Below are 17861 nucleotides of genomic sequence, written 5' to 3'. Positions count from 1 at the left end.
CAGCTCCGACCCACATGGGCAACCTCAGCTCCAGCTGCACCTAACTTCCCTGTCTCTGCACACACGAGTTCCTGTCTAGAATTCCCTCCTTCTCAGCCCAGTGGACCTCAAACTCCTGCCTCCTCTTCAAAATGCAGCCCTAGGGTTTTTCTTCTATGCTTTTCTCCCCCAACTCCTCTGCTCCCCTGGCTTGCTCTGCCCTGTGCCCCTAGTACCCAGCACCCACCTGTACTGCAACGCAGTAATATGGTAATTTTGTGCAATGGTGCCTCTCTGATCAGGGAGCTTTCTGAGGCTTCTGATCCATCCTGTGCACTCCTAGTGCTTGACAAAGTACTAGGGAGAGAGATTTATTCAGGCAACAATCTTCACTGAGCACCTACTATGTGTCAGGCTCTGTGCTGAGCGCAGGAGCCCACAAAAGGGAGCCAGTCCTTGCCCTCAAGTTGCTTCCAGCGAATAGGCCCAGAGAATGTCTCTCAAATGAACAGAGACAGAGAACTGCTTTATGTATGGGGAAACTAAGGCCCAGACAAAGAGCCCTGCCCGTGGGTGTTCTTGCCTCCCTGCCTATATCTTCTCTTCCCCATTTCTCTCCCAGGACCATTGACGCAGTGATGGGAGCGCAAAATGAAAGGTTGGAGTCAAAAAGGAAAAAAAAAAAGGAAGAAGAAATCCGGCGGATTTTCCCCTTTTCTCCATAATGTAAAGAAAATTGCTTTTGCCAACTATCACAGCTTAAAAGCAATTAGAGTTTTTGGAGGGGACTCTGGGCACAAGCAGAAGCAACAGAGCGAGCGCCCGGCACGGAATTTTTCCAGCGTTCGTTTGTAACAAGCAAAAGAAAAAAAGGCGTAAAAAGCAGCAATTTCCAGCAGCAGAGATAGCGGAGACAAAATATTTGCAGTCTCTGAGGGAGGGTCTGGAAAGGGCCAGGGACCCCCTGCTCACACCCCAGCCTCATGTTCCAGGAGGCGGGGAATGGGAGGGAAAAGAACGGCAGGCAAGGAGGAGATGAGCAGCTTCAGCCTGACCCCCCCGGCCTGGGCAAGGGGAGAGAAGCCCTTCCCCAGCTGCCCCCTTCCCCACCACATGTGACCCCAGCCACTGCAGATCCATCCCTGTAAACCTCAGACCCGGCTACAACTCTGCCCAACTTAAAATCCATAGAACATCCCCACTGCAGGCTGGCACTGAGGCCCGCACAGCACGGGCCCCTCTCCAGCCTCATCTGCAGCAGCTCCCCCACATGGCACACGGCCCCGGCTGTCTTCTGAGCGGCCACACTCAGTCTCACGGCCAGGCCTTTGCCCTGAGAAGGGAACAGAAGGAATGTGCACCACTCCCTGGAGAGAGAGGACAGGCAAGTTTGAGGATACAGACCCAGGGAAGATGCTGAACCAAGATTGCGCCATGCTAACCAATGGCTAGACTTCTAGCCAGCCCTCTGGCAGTGACCCAGACATCATCTGGACTTTCACTGGACCCTTGGCTGCCTCTCTCGAAATACAGAGCAGCCCCCTCCTCCTGAAACCTAACATCCTTCTTCTTTGCTGCAGCACAGACTACCTACACATACAAGACAGCGTCCCTTAGGCTGGAAGCAAGTGTTCCTGGGTTTGAACACCAGCTCCTCCATTCATTAGCTATGTGATCTTTGTCAAGTCCCTCATTCTCTCTGAGCCTCGGTTTTCTCATCTATTAAATGGGGTGGTAATAGTACATACCTCACAGGGTCATATACGGAAAGCACTTGCCACCCCTCTGCCCTACTTCAAGCTCACCCTTAGGTGTGACTCTCCAGGCTTTAACACGGCTCACACATGTGCACATAGGACTCCATGCCACCATGAAGTCACCCAACAAATGTTCTCTCCAAAGGCACGTACCAGCTGGGAGCAAAGGGCGCCGGAGTCTCTAAAGAGCTTTGCACACACATGGAGGCCCAATCCCTGGGCACAGGGCAAGAGATCCTCTCATTTTACTTGGCTTAGGGAGGATTCCTCCAAAAACAGTGGTAAGCCTCAGGCAGAGCCCTTAAAAGCTGCCAGGCCAGGCAGAGGAGGAGAATGGAGGCCCAGCCTCCCTGAGGGATAAATAGCACACCTTCCCTCCAGCCTGGGCCTACAGCTCAGCCCCCCACCCCATCCTCCCAGCCCCCAAAAACAAAGGCAAACACTAAGACACAAGGAGCAGCAGTCACTGCTCCAGCTGAGAGCAGAAACCAGGCCTCAGAGGCAGCATGACCCAGGGAAGTCGGGCAGTGCTGAGCTCACATCCTAGCCCACCACTGACCAGGTAGGTGACCCCTTGGAACCTCAGCTTCCTCATCTGTAAAAGGAAGTCAGTGATGTCCACTTGCAGAGCAATTGTGCACACTAATAAGAGTGACATTCTTCCAGGGCCCACCTGAAGTCTAGCACATAGTCAGTCTGGAAACATATAGCGATGGGGCCCTGCCCACTAATCCCTGCCCTGCAGGCACAGAGCTCTCTCCCCTACCCCAGAGCACTGGGAGAGCAGGGGAAAGGCCGAGTGGTGTTGGGGGACAACAAGGATCTGTGCTCTTTCATGTGACTCACTTCCTACCCAGCAGGGGAGTAAAGGACAGGCCAACAGACAGCCATGACCTGTGCTCCCTACCTCGCTCTCAGAGCAGAAGAGAGCTGTGCCTACCTCATTTTACCAGGGAGAAAACAGCTGCCCAGGAGAGGTGGCAATGTGCTCCAGCCCTCACAGCTGCTTGTTGGAGAAGAGATGCTTTTCCCCTCCCTCTCCAGCTGCAGAGAACTCACAGGCTCCATGAAGGGTCTGGCACCACTGCAGGGACCTGGACCAGAGATCAAAGGTATTTTGATGTCTCTGTCCTTTGCTCCTCCTCTGGCTGCATTTCTCCCAGGAACCTCTCCCACTCTCTCCCCTACTGACCTAGAGAAATGAGCTCAACAGTAAGCCTGGCTCTAACCAGGGCACTACCTGTTGTGGGGGCGGGGGAAACGACAGGAGACCAGTGTCAAAACACCCCACTGAGTCCTCCTCCTCAACCTGCACACCCCTTTTCTCCACCAATAACAAGGCTTTTACACACACACACACTCATATGCATGGACACACACATGTGTGCACACATAAGAGGTTAGGAGGAGGGCGGCACCTGTGTACTCAAAAGAGTGCAGGGCGCCCCGTACCATATGCCGGAGGTGGTGGGTTCAAACCTGGCCCTGGCCAAAAAAATATTTAAAAGAGGTGAGGAGGAGGGAGGGGAAGGGAGAGGAGGACAGGCCCTAACAGAGGAACCCCGCACCCATCCCTAGACCCCGCAGCCCTTCCATAGCTGGGCTGGTCTCTTCCCCACCACACCCAGGGAGCACTCGGTGGTCCTGAACCAAAAGTCCTGGAAGCAGGGGATCCTGGGACTGGGAAGCCAGACACCTGTTTTAATGCCAAGGCTCTGCACTTCACTGTGACACCCAAGACCCGAGGCAAAATTGGCCACTCCCTGTGCCTCAGTTTCCTTATTTGGAACCTATAGGAGGAATGAGATCATCTCTGAGGCTGCCTTCTAGTCCCAGGATTCTCTAATTTCATACTTGGACATCCACACACACCCCCTCAGGGAATCCCAGGCCTGTACAGGTGCTGCGGGGCAGATCACCCCGACCTCTGAGGCAGCAGGGAAGTCCAGAGAGATCTGCAGTGGCCTGAGGCTGCTGGAAGACACTTATCCTATCAAAACCTCCCCAGGGAGGAGCCCATGCCCAGGCAAGACAAAGAATGGCTCCTCGGTATGGCCAGAGGCAGCCAGCGCCTCCCATTTCTGCAGGCACCCCAGGAGCTTGCCCCCTGGAGTCTCACTCTCATCTCTTTGCTGAGGTCACAGAGTCTTTGGCCCAGCCCAGGTCTCAGGCTCAACCCCAAGCCCCAACATACATCTTCCCCAATTCCAACAGGCCTCCTGGCCATCTCAACTTGGATACTAACCTGTCCTGCCTCCAGCCTTCCTACTGCCTTATCAATTGCTCCCCCAGAGAGGCTGCTGGTGGCAGCCCAGCTCCTTGTGCCATCGGAGGCTCCCTTGGCCTGCTCTACATGGCCAGAGCCTGATCACACTTTCCTAAATTAAACAATAAACAAGAAGTTGTTGCAGATTTTCCTCACACTGCAATTCCTGATTAATCCCCACAGCAAACAAAAGGAAGAGTGACGATCTAAAAGAGGGTCATCTCTTGTTTCTAGGTAGAACCTCCAGCCTGAGCCAAGGGACCCCCTGCCACCAGTGTAGCCTCAGACCATTGCCCCCTTCTCCCTGCCCCCTGTCCCCATGTCTACCCAGTCCTGGACAACACACACAGACCACCCCCTATTTCCCACCTTCTCCCTCCCCTTCTCTGCTATGTGACCTATGTGACCTTGGACAGGCCTCAGTCTCTCCATCTGTCACATCCTCATCTCCCAAGGACAGCAGAATGAAAAGAAATTTGAGACCACTTGAGGTTAGACAGAAATATTTTCTCTTAAATTTTAGAGATGAATGCTGAAATATTTAGAGGTGAAATGTCATGATACCTATAATTTAAAATACTTCAGAAAAAAAGGATAAAGCAAAATGTGGCAAAATGTCAATGATTATTAAATCTGGGTATATAAGAGTTCCCTGTACTATTCTCTCCACCTTTTTACATGCCTGTTATGTCTGAAAATGTTCCTAACAAAAACTGTTTTTAAAAAATAGCATTATCACGTGAGCCAGGAGCCCCACAAACACTACTCTGTGTTCCTGGCGTGTCTGAAAGGCAACTGGGTCTCCTAAGTAGGTTAAATGTCCCCCCTACCATCTCCTTTATGTTGTTTCCCTAGAAATTGCTTTTTCACAAATTCCACTGAGCCTTGGCTGCACAAGTAGAAGGCTTAGCACATTCAGAAGCCAGGCCTAGCGCTTTACTGAGGTGACTGCTCTCCTGCTACCCTCCTCCCCACCCACCCATCTCCCCATCCTCTTTGCAGAGCAGCCTTGACTGGGACTCATTATACTGGCTCAACCCATGGAGCTTCAAAATGTCCCCCTTTGTGATAACAAGTCAGTGACTACCTGGCCATCTCATTCAAAGGCAAAGCGTTACCCTACAAAGAAAATACAAAGAGAACGAAATCCCCATTTAATAGATGGGGAAGCTGAGACCCACGGCCAGGAGAGACTAGAGGCAAAATAAAGAAGGTGGAGAACACAGGGAGGTGGGAGTGAACAAGTTCCCCATCTGTCCCAATTCTCCCTCCTCCCAACCCTCTATCCCAACCCTGGCTGAGTGGGTCAAAGAGAAGGAGGCCTGTACCTCTTTTCTCTAGCTGTTTATTGAACTTCCTGGTCAGAAATAAATGGCCATGATGGCAATCTCCCAGCCAGCCCCAGCTGACCCCCGCTAACAATGGCCAGGCCCACCTCCGCCAATCAATAATGAAGAGTTATTGGTACCCTAAATAATCAATTGCTAATTGCTGAGTGCCATGCAATTCATCAGGGAGAGTTATGTATGGTCAGTGACTGAGCGTCCCTGCCCCAGTCTGGTGGAGACACCAGAGACAGGGAGGAATGTACCTGCGGTAAGTACCTCAGCAGAAAAGCTGCACATAACTCGGGAGCTTCTCCAACAGATGTCCTGGGCCTAGCCCACATCCCCAGACCCAAGCGGCCACTCAGGGAGGAAGTGGTAGTGGCCACAGACATCCCAAGGGATGCTCTGCATGTCACTGATCAGCCTTATCTGGCCTCCAGGCATGCCAGATACCCAAGACAGATAAGCCCAGTCCCTGCCACCAAAGCATTCCCAAGCCACAAAGAAAGAAAAACTGCCTCACACATAGTAGGTGCACAGTTAATGTTCAGTAAAAGTAAAGCAGATACACTGATCCCAGAGTTCTAAGGAAGGATCACCTACTTCCAGCTGGGGTGACCAGGCAAAGGTTTTTTTTTTAATGTGACATGTGAGCTCATTCTTGAAAAGGGTGTGGGATCTACATGGGCAGAGATGGGGGAAGAACTGTCAGGAAGCACATTCAGGCTATGGAGGAAGGAAAGCCAGTGTATGTGAAGGGGGAGTGAGCAGCATTTGGCTGAAGCCCAGGGAATGCAGAGTAGTCCCGGTGGGAGAGGGCTGGTGTGGGACCATCAGACTGTACAAGGTGCTGAGGGGTCTGACTGCTAGCCTGGAGGTAACAGGGAGTACTGGAAGGGTGTTGAGTAGGAGCATGCCAGCCAGCATGTACCCAGGAGGCATCATCCACAGTTACTGCCAAGCTGCACACCCCAAGAGAACAGAGGCTGGTTACCATAACACCCAGCATAGCCAGACCCAGAGGAAGTGTCCAACTAGTGAATCACTCAATGATCATAGGATCATCTAATTGTAGGATGGGAGATTCCATGGGATCTGAGGAGTATCATATTTTTATTTTTATTCCCTACCATGTATGAAAATACATATTTACATTATACCCTCAAACAACAGCCTTATAAAGCAAGCAGTAAAATCATTCTCTCCAGCTTACAAAGAGGGAAACTGAAGCTCGAAGAGGGAGCTTCCAGGTGACTCCCTGCCCAAGGTCACCCAGCTGGTCAAGGGCAGGGCCCAGTGCCCTCCTCTCTGCCTCAGAAGGCTGAGGCTTGTTCACTTTGGCATGGCTGGCAAGCAAAGGTCCACCACTCACTCCTCCCTGGCATCTCCTGCCCTCCAGAAGGCTGCCCACTCTCAGCCCCTCCTTGTGCTGGAGCAGACAGAAAAATGCAGCACATGCTGCCTCATTGAGCATCCCTCATATCACCCCCTGCCGGGATTAGCTGCTGGTCACCATGACAGCCTATCCCTACACCTATAATGGAGATAGGGCTGGGCAGGGAGTCTTTGAATCCCCAAGCTTGGTCTAGACAGAAGACAAAGCCACTTCTCCTCATTCTCCTCCCCAGCAGTGTGGGAAGCCTACCTGTGGAGCAAAACCATTGGACCAGGAACCCAGAGACAAAGTCAATCCCAAATCACTGTGTGACTTCTGAACAATCACTTCCCCACTCCCAGCCTTTGTTTCCTCATCTGTAAAATGGAGCGATGCTATCTGCCTACTTTATAGAAATACCAGGAGGGCTAAACAGGAGAAACATAAAAACATAGAAAATTACATAGCAAATTTTGCCCTGGAAAATAAGGCTCCTCTTTACTAGAGTCCAGACACTGAAACTTACTTCCCTCTCTTGCACAGAACAAAATATGAGCTAACATTTACCAAGACTTTACCATGCCTGATTTACATGTATCATTTCAACATATGCTGATGACATCCCTATGAGGTGTCATTCCCCCCAGTGAGGCTCAGAAAATAAAATGACTTGCCCAAGCTCACCCACCTTGATAGGAGCTAAGTTGAGGTTCAAACACAGTTCCATGTAGCACCCAAGCCCAGATCCTTTTGATCCTACCAGGCTGATTTGATGAGCCACTCCATACCCCCAAAGTCTCAGAGCTTCAGGCTCAACACTCAGGATGCAGATGCATCTCTCTCTCTCTCTCTCTCTCTCTCTCTCACACACACACACACACACACACACACTCTCACTCCACTGAGGCCCAGACCCTGACATCAGAGTCACTGTGCCGTCTCATGGCTCATGGACCAGCAAGGCCATCAGAGCTGGGTGGGACCTGTGACGGGGTGGCTGGCACAGCTGGTCTTGAGCTAATTGGATCAGTCCTGGGCATGGAGCTGCCTGTCCGGCTGCCCTGGCAGATGGGTGCAGGAACTGGGCTGCCTGCCAAGGCCCAGCCTCTATGTCCAAACCAACCTGGACAGTGAAGTTCCATTTCAGTCCCCGCCTGCTCGACCCTAGTGGCTGGCAGTGCCCATACAGACCCAGAAGGCCACGGTGGCAGCTGCTATCCCTCCTCCAGCGGCTGGCCGGCACTTTCCCTGATGTGGCCATATGGCCCCATATGCTCCATGACAGCTGGACTGCCGAAACAACTGCATGAGGACGTCCTCTGCAGAGGCCTGGAGGCCCAGCCACCCCACCCACTCCTGCCCAGCAAGCCCCAGGCACAGCCAGGAAAACCCCAGGCTGGAGTGCCCTGTGCCCAACTTGCTTTATAACCTTTGCTAGTCACCGCCCCTCTCCCAGCCTCAAGATCTTCCTCTGTCAAATAGCAATGCTGACCACCTGTCTACCTCTTCCTTCTGTAGCCCTCTTCCCGGGCTACAAACTTCCACCCCAACTCACTCCAGTTACCCAGGGAGATAAACAAATGTGTCCATTTTACAGACATAGAAATTGAGGCAAGCACCAGGGCCTCAGAGGCTTACCCAAGTATGCACAGTGGCAGGGCCAGTACTAGCAGCTGTATCTGTGATTTCAAGACACTTGCCACCTCTGTATGCCCAGGAGGTAGAACTGGAGATACCTGAGCCCTCACCCCACTCTGAAGACCCAGACTGCTCCATCCATGGCCCTTTTGCCTTCTTGACAAAGGCAGGTGCAGTGCCTGTCTCTGCTGTTGTCCTCACCACCAGCCTGGATTCCACAGCAGCCTTAGGCCCACCCACCTCCCTGCCTCTAGCTCTGCTGGCCAACCTCTCTCATGACCACCAGAGGGAGCGGTTTAAATCGCTAATCTGATCCTGTCCCTCTGGAACTTCAACCCTGTAATCTCTGAATTCAGGATCAGTCCACATTCCTTAGCCAAGCACTGAGGATCCTCCTGTCTGGTGCCCACCTGCTCCACACTCACTGTACCCCACAGTAATCCCCTTGCCCAATACCTCCCACCTCTATGCCTTTTCAAACACTGTGCCATCTGCCTGGAAAGACCTCATTCACACCTATATTCTCCATTCATTCATTCATTTATTCAACAAATATTAACTGAGCATCTATCTAATGGCAAAACATCTCAGGAGGTCAAAACCCCACCAGCCCTCCAGTTCCTGGCCACTCCCCCACTGTGTCTCTGCAGTCACCTAGCCTACTCTGCTTGTAACCATAGGTACAGGTCGAAGTGATTTTCCCCTTTCAGAGCCCATCCAGGGAGGGGGTCCACACCTCAAACTAGGAGGGGACCCAAATGTGGAGTGAGCCTCAAGGTAGGACTTGAGGCAGTAAAGAGCAAACAGTAAGGGGTGGTCTTTGGGAGCAGATGTCTGGGCCCCAGAAACCCATGGAAAAGATTCTGAGACCAGTCAGGGTGGCGGTGGCCCCCAGCCCCGACAAAAGGCCATCTGAGCGATCAACCTTTCCCCCCAAGGCCCAGCCCACCCAACCTCTTCCTATCACTGAATTTGTTAGAATGTAATACTTTTATAGTTTAAGAAATAAACATGGCAGGGTCAGGGGCTGGCTGAGGTGAGAAATTAAGGGGGCCACACAGGGCCCTTCCAGGGAGTGGCCATTTTCCTAAAGGCCAGGTATTCCTAGTCAGTGAAGGCTGGGAACACCTGGCTGGAATTTTCACCCCGGGCAGAACAGACCAGAGGCCAAAGAGGTGACCTGCTCTCCTCATCCCTATGGCTCATCCTGCTGGAGTCAGTTGTGGGGGAGGTACCAGAAGAACCCAGGAGGCACCCAGAGCACTGGTCATCACTCAGGAGGCAAAAGTCGAGAGCTCAGGGGGCCACTAGAAAAAGAGAGAAAGAAAGAGGAGGGAAGGGGGGGAAATGATGGCTAAAAAAGACTAGTCAACTAGAGCCAGCAAGAGAGCAGGGGGAGATACAGGGAGAGGATACCTGGGAGTGGAAGCTCGCAAAGAGTTTGAGGAAGCCCCTGCCAGTTCCCAGCAGCCCCAGCCCCCTTCCCTAGAGGAGACTCCTGGGCAACAGCTCCCATCCCTCAAGGCTTTCAAGGGCCTGAGTTGGCCCTATGGATGAATCCAGGCTGTCAGCAGAACTGATGAGGTCGCAGCGACCTGCCTGGGTCTCATAGCTCTAGGCTTTGGTGCCTGGGGTGAGCCACCTGGGGAGGAAGTGGCCCCAGTAGTCTCCCTGAGGAGACCAATCCCACAAAGGCAAGCTCTTTGTCCAACAAAGAAGCTCCAGAATGGAGATCTCAAGAGAGTAGGGGGAATTCTGAGACCCAAAGAGAACAATGCCAGGACCTAGCCCAGAGTACCAGGCTGTGTGGGAGGGTGGCACACAGGGTTCTGCTCCTCATGACAATAACAACGTCCCAGAGCTGTGTGGAAGATTTATGGGAACCAGGCTTACAAATTGTCAAGCATAGCACAGACAGACTCTGGCCCCAAATTTAGGAAGTACTAGTTTAACCAGGCTGGGGTTGGGTCAAAAGGTCACACATGTCAAGCCAGGGTTATCAGGAGCCTTTGCTAACCTGGAAAGGTGTTTGTCACAGGCAGCAGGAGAGCTGCCCTGGGGAGGGCCTAGTGGCAGGCCACACAGCCCCTGCTGCTAGGTCAATAGAGAAGGGTCCCCTTCCTATCTCCTCCCTGCCTCCCCAAAGCCCAGGATCAGAGGATCCCTTCACAGTGGAAAGGGGCTGCTTTGAGACTTAGGATACTGGAGTTCACCTAGATCCATCTCTGTCTCAAAATCCCCCTCTGTGAAATGGACAAGAAGCATGCCCACAGGTCCTGAGAGATTCCAGAGGGATAATGGAGGTGGAAGTTTTAACTCTGAAAGCTGGTCAAATATAGATATTAGCATACCCCCAGAGACCCAAGTAGATACTGACTGTTCTAGCCACCACACCCCTCTACACAGCATTCAGGCTGAGATCAAGACTTCTGATTGCATAGGTTAATAGACTAGGAAAGAGGACATATAGACAGGGGCTGCTGAGGACCCCAGGAAAGTCTAAGCTGGAAGGATTCAGGTGCAATCAGCAATCAGAGAAGGCTCCCTAGAGGAGGAAGAACCTGTCCTGGAATCAAGGAGGATTTGTAAAGGAAGGGGCCTGCAGGGGTTCCTGACCACCCCCCCTTCACCTTTCCTTGGGTCTCTTACTTCTGGAGACAGGGGTCCTTCCCTCTCAGGGACCACATCCTCTGCTGGACTGGCTGAGCTGGCAGTTGGGGTGGGGGTGGGGCGTGCATGGGGAGGTTCCCCAGGCAGCAAGCAGCACAAAACCAGAGCATGGGAGGAGACACATAAGGGGAGCCCGGTACACAGCACACAACCACAACCTTGAAACACAGTGAGGACTCATGGGCACGGCTCCAAGCAGTGACCGGCCCGGCGGGCCAAGAGACTCCCCTCCTATTCCCCAGCCTCTTGGGAGCTCCTGGAGGTCCAGGTCTGGTGAAGCACACCTTTCGGGTATTTCCCTTCTTCCAGCCACCCGTCCCGCAGAACAGAAGGTGCGGGACACACACCCATACACACATGGGCAAGTCTCCCCATTCCCTCAACTCACCCCCACCCCCTGACATGTCTTCAATCAGACTGTAAAGACAACCTCTTTGCTCCCGGACCTGGGAGCTGTCACCGCGCCCGTCCCGCCTGACCCTAGCAGGGTCACAGGAGTCTGGCGCCCGGAGCGGCTCCAGAGTGGCGCCGCAGGGCTGCACCGGTATCCCGGAGAGCGGACGGCTGCTTTGATGGGGCGGTGGACGCGCACCCTCTGGCCCTCCAGGCGGCCCATCCCGTGCCCCCGCCCCATTCTCCACTTGCGTTCTCTCCTCTGGAAGGATAGGCCGGAGTTCCACCATTAAAGCGCCTCCACCCCACCTCCTCCCAGCCACTGCGCCCCGGGGCTCCACAAAGTTGCTCCAAGTCGCAGGGGTTCTAGCTGCCGGTGAGAGTTGGGCGGAGCCGCGCAGCGGGCGGGAGCACGGTCACGGCCTGGGGTGCCGAGCGCGCACCCGCCCAGCTCAGCGCGTTCACGCCCCTCACGGAGGCGCGCCCAACACCCCACCCCCACCGCTGCCCCAGAGGCTCCCGCCCAATCAGAGGCCGCGCACGCAGCGCTGCCGGCGGGCAGATACCCCAGCTCCCGGCCGGCGCCCCTGCGGCCACAGCCCCTCTGCAGCGTCCGGATCTCGCCACACTCACCGTCCCGGGCGCGCCGTCCGCGCGCGGCTCCGCTGCGGGCCGGCATCCCCTGGCTCGACTCCGCTCGGGTCCTCTCTCCGGCTGGGGTTCCCGCTCTGCAGGGCTGGGCTCCGAGATGGTGGCGGCAGCAACGAGCGAGGCAGGGAGGGCGTGTGCGCGTGTGTGTGTGTGTGTGCGTGTGTGAGAGAGAGCGCGCGACGTGTGCGTGTGCGCAGGAGGGTCCCGCGCTCCCCTGCGCGCCCTACTCCTGCCTCCTGCTCTCCACGCTGCGATGCCAGCAGAATCCCTAACGCGCGCTCCCACCCGCCCGGGCGCTCACACTCGCGCACACACGGGCGCGCACACACCCCCGCCGTCGCACACCCGGCTCTGCACTCCTGGGGCGCTCACAAAGCACCCCCCAGCCCTGCCGGCCCGATCCCTCAGAGCGCTCTCTGCGTCCCCTCCCTGGCCAGCTCCGCCAGGTCCCCTGCTGCTTCCAGTGAGAACCCCGTGGGTGTCCCCGCTCCTCCACCTAGCTTGGCCCGGCCGCTGTCGCGCTCCTGGCCTGAGCCCGGCCCAGGTGCCGACTCTGGCTTCAGGCACTCCTGCCCAGAAGCTCTGGCTCCCTCCTCCCCTGTGCACCGCCAGCCAACGCGAGTTCTCTCGCTTCTCTGTCCCTTTCCTGTCACTGCCTCTCCAGCATCTCCTCTTCTTTCTCCCACCTGCCCCTCATCCCAGTCCTCCGTCTCTCCCGCTGTCTCCGTCTGTCCTGCCGCCGCCCTCTCCGGCGCCCCTCCTCCCCACCGCCCTGCGTTGCTTCTCACATTCTCCGCATTACATCGGGTGCCCCCCGCCGTTTGCTGGGCCTAGGGTTCGAGCGCGCAGTGGGCGGCGTGGGGACCCGCCGCGCCCCAGCCCCGCCGCCCCCTCCGCTTCTCGTCTCCTAGCTCCGGCCTGGCGGGTGGCGACGTCCCGCACTAGCCTCTGCTGCCGCTGACAGCTCTCATCTCGCCCGGGCTTAAAGGGATAGCGCACCCGGCTCGACCTGCCCCACCCGGGGGCTCCGGGGAGGGCGGCCTTCTCGCGCGGGAACAGTCCCGGGCGGTGGCACAGCCGAGGCCGCTTGCGGGAGGAGCCCTGTTCCGTGGCTTTGAGCTCGGCCCTCTGGGGCTGGAGGTGAGTCAAGGAGAAGGACGGTCGGCAGCTGCCCAGACCAAGCCATCCAGGGGGCGCTCAGCTCTTGTTAGCTACCAAGCCTAGGGGCAGACTGGAGTGTGCATTAACGCAGACTGGGTGCCCAGGACTGCCTGGCCAGAGGAAAAGGGATCAGGAAGCTGCTGTCCAGATCTGAACTCAGAGTGAAGGTACCTGTCATGCTGGAAAGACAAGGTTCACAGGATGGCCTAACGCTCCTGCTGTGTGACCTTGGGCAAATGCTTACCCCTCCCTGCACCTCAGTTTATCTTTCCGTGGAAGGACCTGCTTCCCATCATCTTTGGGTTCAACTCCAGCTCTGATACAGTGATAGAAGGGGAGTCCCAAGGCAGGCTCTCTGCCTCCGGAATCCCACCTCCTTCTTTCCCCTGCCAGACCTCACCTGCCCTCTCCCTCATTCTGCGACCTTCCTTCTGAATTACCAGGAGAACAAGGCAAAGTTGAGCAGTACAGAGACCTACTAGATACCGCACTCTACCATTTGCAGAGCTCTTTCACATCCAAGATCTCCCCACACCTTCATGATACCTCTGGGGAGTAAAATGCACTTCTGGGCTCCTGAACAGATCTAGAGCAAGAACATTTCATCTTCTGGGCCCCTGCCCACCAATACTCCCACCTCAGCAGCCCCTTGCTGCCCAGCCCCCACAGAGGGATGCACTTTGCCCATTTGTTCACTAAACCTCTGTTATATATCCTATCCTGTCCTAAGTACTGAGGAGACACAAATGGTTTAGACACAATTCTGCCTTCATAAAATGAGAGAGTAAGAGGTATAATGGAGCTATTGAGATGGAGGCAGTCCAGGAAAGCTTCCTGGAGGAAGTGACATTGAAGCTAGGTATTAAAGGATGAGTAAGAATTGTCCAGGCACAGAGGAACAGAAAGGACATCCCATGCCAAGAGAAAAGCATATGTAAAGATCTGGTGTGTTTTGGGGAAGAGGGTCTATTATTACTTTTTTTTTTTTGAGATGGAGCCTCACTTTGTCACCCTCGATAGAGTGCCCTAGCATCATAGCTCACAGCAGCCTCAAACTCTTGGGCTCAAATGATTCTCTTGCCTCAGCCTCCCAAGTAGCTGGGACTACAGGCTCCTGCCACAACACCCAGCTATTTTTAGAGACGGAGTCTTGCTCTTGCTGAGGCTGATCTCAAACCTGTGAGTTCAGACAATCCAACCCCTCAGCCTCCCCGAGTTCTAGGATTACAGGTGTGAGCCACCGCACCTGGCCCTGGAAGATGGTCTAATAAAAGCCTTGAACTTGGGGTTTCAACTTTGTTCTGGTAAGCAGCTGGGCAAATCTCAACAGAAGCCACCAACCCCACCTTTCAGCCATACAGAGACATGGCTAAGGGCTTCTCAAACCCAGCAGCTTTTGCAAGAGGCCTTCTCCATCTCGCTCCACTTCTTTCCTCTTCTCTAAGCCCAAAGAACTAAGCCCTTATCCACAGCGAGATGCAACACAGCCTCCCCCTGCCGACCGGAGCTGGAAGTGAGGGAAGCCCAGCGGCGCTGTTGCTGTGATGTGAGACCAGGAAGGGCCAGGCTCCCCACACCCACCCATCAGGAAGATAACCTGTAGAGACCCCAGACTGTGTTGTGAGGCAGATCCAGTGCCATTTCCAGCCTCAATGTCCCCCTGTGTACAATGGGAATAAAAATACTTAGGCAAGATCTCACCTTTTCTCCTTCACAAGAGGGACCCACTTCCAAACTCCCTTTGGAAGTGCTCTAAAGTTTCTCTTTGTTCTTCCTAAATAAAATCTCTCTTTGTTACCCTAAAAAAAAGAAAGAAAGAAAGAAAGAAACTTAGTCAACAAGGTGATTGGCAAAGACTTCATGAGGGATAATACACAGGAATGGCTGAGCACACAGGAGGCATTCAAAAAACATCCTCTTTCCTCCCCATAGCTGAGCTTCATTTGGGGGCCTATCCCAAAATCCCTCATTACTTCCCCTTTCCCCCTTCCCTGGCCATTTTCCCTCTGCCTTCCTACTAGACTTCATGGGGGCCTCGAGGGAGATGAGCTCATGGCTGTTGCCTGCTCTGGCTCAAAACACCTCCTGAGAAGTCTATCCAGGGCTTCCAGGTGGGCCCTAGGGAAGCCAGATGGAGACAAACAGCCTCTCCTCATAGTCCCTGACTTCCAACCAGAGCAGTTCCAGTCTGCATCCCCAGCCATTTCTCTCACTTCTCCTGTCTTAGGAGCCACACAACCTTTGTGTCTATGCTTGGAAATGTATGCCTCCAGCTATGCTGTGCTGGCTGTGCAACCTCAAGTACATAGCATACCTTATCTGAGTCTCAGCTTCTTCCCTAAGTATAGAAACAAGCTGCTATGCCCCACAGGGGTGAAGAATATAAATTTACATCATCTATTTTTCCTCAATGGGAGGAAGTCTACACCCAGAAGTCTACAACAAACGCAGTCAGGTGCGGAAGCCTCTCTGGGAACTCCTTGTGTCCTACCTTTGTGCTGATGGCCAGGGGCTGTGACACCTCTGCTTTATAGCAGATAGCAGGCTTCACAGACATGGTATGATGATGAGTGGGCCAGGGTCAGAGGCCAGCTCCAGGAAGAGGAGTTCCTTCACCAGAGGCTGGGGACTGGTGGGTTCCTCCTGTAGTAGCTGAGTTAGTGCCCCTGTAGGTGCCTGCCCAGGGCCCCTCTGCTATTTCCAGCCATATCCACAGACCAGCAGCTGTGAAGAGGTCTGAAGTGCTGTGAGGTAGGGCCTGTTCTGGTCTGGTGAGTCAGGAGAGGCTTCTTGCAGGATGTGACATTTGATCTAGCACCAGAAGGTTCAGCAGACAGTGACTTAGAGAAGCGAGGGCTCCAGAGAGAGGAGGATGTGTACAAAGGCCCTGTGGCAAGAGGAAGGAGAAAAGGTCTATGTGACAGTACCCACTCTTTCCGGTCCCCATAACTATAAATAAAGGTTGGAATGATCATCTACCCTGTCTGGTTGATACTGGGTCACATCCTGTAACAAAGAGGTGGAGAAAATACTATAGACCGAATGACCCCACTGGAGCCACATTCCAGGGCCTACAACCCTGCAGCAGGCAGAGAGGCTCCTTGGGCCCTGCTGCTGGCCTGTGCCTACCCATCCCTCCTTCACCCCTGAGCTGGCCTCTCTCAGCCCTTCCCAAATGGGCACTTCCTTTCCTTACCCCAACCTCATGTACACCTTCACCCATTCCCATCCAGCCACTGCATCAGTGTCCTGGGAGCCCCATGGGCCTGTAAGAGCTGAGTTTGTGCCTTTGGTTTTCCCATCAGGGAAGAGAATAATTCTTTACTACTCCTGTCTCCCTGGACAGGAGAGAGAATGAAGGAAAGTGAAATTCTTGTCATAACCATCAGCTACTCTGCCAAGAGTGTTTCTTCCTGTCAGTCATCCTCCTGGGACCCTGAAGTCAGCACCACCAAGGGCAGCAGACTCACCAGCTGACCATTTAAAACTTGCCCACAGAAAATCTCACCCAGTGGCACCACTCCAATAAGACCGCATCAATCTCCTGGGTGCCAGGGAGGCACAGACAGGTTTATGGAGCCCATTAACTAGTGGGAAACTGAGGCTGCAGACAGAAGGAACTAGCCCCAATCACCACACTGAGCCCATCTACCTCATTTCATCCAAGAGTGCTGGGGTGGGGCAAGTCCAGGGAAGCAGGACTCTGTGGGGTGCTACTTCTCCTCCCTGCTGCCCCCTTGCAGGTCCAGAAACAAGCTGGCCCCTCCCTGGTGACAGCTTTCTGGTGTGAGGGGCTTTCTTCTCACTTCAGAACTGCAATTCCTGCGTCTGAAGCTGTCTTATCTTGTTAAGGGTCCTGCCTAAGGAGGCTGGATAGCCCTGCAGGAGCTGTCCCCAGGACAGTAGCGGGCTCTTGGGGCTTTTGAGCTCACAGAGCAAGGGCTAGGCCAGCTTGTTGAGAGTCAATCCACAGTTCTGTCACATCAGCTTTTTCTATACTAATCACATCTTCCTATAGCACTTGGGAGGTGCTTTGCTGTCCACAAAAATCGATAGTATGCACCTTCTCAGGGAAGACTCCTTACAGCCCAGGGGAGTGGGAACAAAGGTTATCCTCTCATACAGATAAAGAAACTGAGGCACAGAGTCATGACCATTGTGGACAAGGAGACCTGCAGTCCAGCACAGTCACAGGGCAGGGGCTGGAGGAAGGGGGTAGGAGGGTGGTGGAAGCTGTGGATGTTAGGAATCTGGGCAGACAGTAGCCACTGCCTGCTCCTGAGAGGTGAGCCTGACTTGCACTTTGGGAGGCCAGTGCAACAGTGGGAGTGTGAGGACCTGGAGTGTACACAGCTTAGAGAATAGACCTGCCATTCAGTTCCCACTCACAGCGGGTGGGCTCTATGGCAGGCCCAAGGGCCCATCCTTGGGGGAACTCACAGATGGTGAGCAGACAGGTACATCGACAGCCAAGTCCACAGGCCAAAGCCAAGGTTCCAAGGTCCGGAGTGGGCACTGTGTTGGGATGGGGGACTGGAGGCCGGCAGGGTCACAGAACTGGGAATTGAGTCTATGGAGCCTGGACCTAGGGAAAAGAGAGGCCCGGGGACTGTCCAGTACTGGCAACTGCAGAATTTGGTGCT

At 54.3% G+C, this 17861-nt stretch overlaps 1 protein-coding gene across 2 annotated transcripts in view; it reads right to left on the bottom strand.

Moving 5' to 3' along the window:
* LINGO1 (leucine rich repeat and Ig domain containing 1) overlaps positions 1-12311 on the bottom strand; it is a 197349-nt gene extending 185038 nt beyond the window's left edge. For both annotated transcript variants that reach the window (XM_012801827.1, XM_012801829.1), the window contains exon 1: positions 12040-12311. The gene's annotated coding sequence lies outside the window, so the exon portion shown is untranslated. The remainder of the gene's footprint in view (positions 1-12039) is intronic.
* Between the last annotated feature and the right edge of the window lie 5550 nt (positions 12312-17861).

The sequence above is a fragment of the Otolemur garnettii genome, unplaced genomic scaffold, assembly GCF_000181295.1.
Source record: "Otolemur garnettii isolate 467f Iridium unplaced genomic scaffold, OtoGar3 scaffold00011, whole genome shotgun sequence".
Taxonomy (NCBI): Eukaryota; Metazoa; Chordata; class Mammalia; order Primates; family Galagidae; genus Otolemur; species Otolemur garnettii.
The sequence above is the reverse complement of the archived record's forward strand: the minus strand, read 5'-3'. Positions and strand labels throughout refer to the sequence as shown.